At 34.6% G+C, this 3,402-nt stretch overlaps 1 protein-coding gene across 1 annotated transcript in view; it reads left to right on the forward strand.

Annotated features, from left to right (window-relative positions):
- LOC106867691 (tumor protein p53-inducible protein 11) overlaps positions 1 to 3,402 on the forward strand; it is a 553,124-nt gene that overhangs the window by 19,941 nt on the left and 529,781 nt on the right. The window lies entirely within an intron of this gene.

The raw sequence follows: 3,402 nt of genomic DNA on the forward strand, positions 1-3,402 counted from the left end.
TATATATAGAATATATATGTGTATATATACATATATGTATTTATGTATGTATATGTGTGTGTGTTTGCATGTGTGTTTGCATGTATGTGTATGTATATGTATGTATGCATGTATGTATGTATGTATGTATGTATGTATGTATGTATGTATGTACTGACTCTGTTGACTTATTATATAATGTTTCATTATATGCCTGGCTGAAGATTAATATAATTCCGTCTGAGCTGTGTAATCTGATAACATATTGACACACCTGTACTTTGCCAATTTCTTTTGAAATTCTTCTAATAATATTCTTCATTGTAAAGCTGGTATGTTGTTAAAAATGGTTGAGTGCTGGACTAATTGTACAATAATATTTAGTTTCATTCCTCTATGTTCTGATTTTAGACCCTATGATTATTGACTTTAGCTTTGTGGTGTTGAAAACTATAATTACTGAAATTTACTACTTCTTAATATTATTGGTGCTTTAAAGGTGATGAAATAGAAGAATTGCTAGCATATCTGACAAAAATTCTTAGTGGTAATTCTTCAAACTCACTATATTCTGAGTTCAAATTCTGACAAGGTCAACTTTGTTGTTCACCCTTTCTGGGTTGATAAAACAAAGTACCACTCAAGTACTGGAGTAAATGCTAATGACTTGCCCTTCCTTTCAAAATTGCTGGCCTTGTGCCAAAATTAGAAAGAAAAATATTATTGACTGATACATGGTCACTCAACCTGCTAGAAATAGCAGCCACAAGTCCTTTGAATATCACTGTACCATCTTAAAAATATGTTATTCATTATTGTTGTCCCAGACACAAAAACAGCTGAAGGAAAAGGGAAATGGTTATGGCTGGAACACCTTTTAATCTGCTTGCTTAGTCAGTGTAGACCTGGGGTTAAACAATAATAAAAATTAGAGGCTGTTTCTTTATTAGTAATGATACAATTTATTGGAGAGGAAGATGAAATTGTGTGATATTCATGCTTTTCCTAATTTTCTGTATTACCTTTAAATTAACAACCATAGGAATTGAAGTTTGTGTCTATTGAAAAGCTTTCTATCCCTGTATCTGGAAGGAAAATGCTTATTAACTAACTTAAGGACAGCTTTAATATGCAGGACTTCACACTAATGGAGAAAGGGGATGTGAACCAAATTACAGTGCATCAGCATTGTTTTTGGCTGGTCCTTGTTGCGAGTATTGTAAGTGAAATTCTCTTTAAATCCATTTGCTGCAAGGGCATTGTTATAATAGGAGCTATCCTATTAAAACATATTTTTATGAGAAGACAGACTCAATGTCTTTTTGCTCATTCCTTTAACTAGTAATTAAGTAGCAAGGGATAGGTGACAAACCCCAGTGTTAATTGTAGGCAATCATCTCTCTGGGCTTACTGTGAGCTTAATACAAATGAGCAGCTAAATCCATTACTATGCTAATGCCAGTGACGCAAGGAAATCAACTAGTGCACACAATAAAGTGGTTGGCATTAAGAAGGTCATCCAGCCATACAGGCAATGCAAAAGATGTCACTAACCCTAACCCTAACCCTAACCCTGCAGCTTGCTGAATCCCATGAATCAATCCAAGCCACACAAGCTTAGAAAAACAGATATCTGATGATGATGATGATGATGGTGGTGATGGTGATGATGGTGATGATGATGACATTACCATATTTTAACATGTATAAGGAACTCCCTAATTTTGAGGGCTTAAAATTTGGAAAAAATTTTTTGTAAGGGATTAAAATACTATCCATATATAAGAAACTCCTATACTTTGTAACCTAATTTTTGACAAAAAAGGGTTCCTTGTACACGTTAAAATAGGGTATATTAGAATATATTAAGTATCCATATGTAACTCAGTGTCAAAAATTGGTTTAGAAGGAATCTCCCCCCCTCTCTCTCTTTCTCTCTCTCTAAATACACACTCCACGTGCACGCAGATAGAGAGACAGACAGACAGACAGACAGATAGATAGACAGCTAGATTGCTTGACAAATAGATAGATAGATAGATAGATAGATAGAAAGAAACATAAAAATAGAGACAGCGACAGATATATTAGACATAGACAGACAGGCATTCAGACAGACAGACAGACAGACACACACACACACACACACATACACACAGACAGACACACAGATAGATAGATAGATAGATAGATAGATAGATAGATAGATAGATAGATAGATAGATAGACAGACAGACAAACAGGCAGACAGGCAAGCAGACAGACAGGCGAGAAAGCAGACAGACAGACCGACCAATAAATACATAAAAACAGAGACAGCAACTGACACAGGCAGTTAGACAGAATGTTTTAAAGTAAAACAAATTAAAATTATTTTCTATCCAAATACGTTGATCAGATAAAATAAAAACTTTTGCTTTTTTACTTATTTATTTATTTATTTATTTATTTATTTTACCATTTTATCTCATCCCTTGTCTATATCTCCCCTCCTCCTCCTCCTTACCATTATCGCTGCCTCATTTGATTCCAGCACCAGCTCTGTTTATCAGCATCCTACTCACTACCACTACTGCTACCACTGCCATCACAGCTTACACTTTTCCTTTCTTACAGTGCCTTCTACCCTGAAAAATCGTCTTCCTAGTTACCAATTCTGTAGACTTCTTCTTCTTCTTCTTCTTCTTCTTCTTCTTCTTCTTCTTCTTCTTCTTCTTCTCCTCCTTCTTCTTCTTCTCCTTCTTCTTCCTCTCCTTCTTCTTCTTCTACTCCTTCTTCTTCTTCTTCTTCTTCTTCTTCTTCTACTCCTTCTTCTTCTTCTCCTTCTTCTTCTCCTTCTCCTTCTTCTTCTTCTTCTCCTTCTCCTTCTCCTTCTTCTTCTTCTTCTTCTCTTTCTCCATTTTCTTCTCCTTCTTCTTCTTCTTCTTCTTCTTCTTTTTCTTCTTTTTCCTCTTCTTCTTCTGCTGGCTTATTACATAAAATACAGATTCTACACAGGCAAACACAGCTGTGATCTCATTCTGACCTCTGGTATCACCTAGGCAACAAGTGAAACAATATTCTTCCACTCAACATACACATTTTCTCATACACACAAATATACATACATATACACACATACATACATACATACATACATACATACATACATACATACACCCACACACACACAAGTATCCATACATATATATACACACACACATATATATATATATACATACATACACACCTCACACACATACACAGATATATGTAGATATATATACACACACTGAAACATACATACATACACCAGACGCACACAGATATACATACATATATACACACACATACATACAAACAACACACGCATACACACACATACACATATATATACACATATACATACACACTTACATATACATAAATATCGACATATACATA

The sequence above is a fragment of the Octopus bimaculoides genome, chromosome 7, assembly GCF_001194135.2.
Source record: "Octopus bimaculoides isolate UCB-OBI-ISO-001 chromosome 7, ASM119413v2, whole genome shotgun sequence".
NCBI classification, from domain to species: domain Eukaryota; kingdom Metazoa; phylum Mollusca; class Cephalopoda; order Octopoda; family Octopodidae; genus Octopus; species Octopus bimaculoides.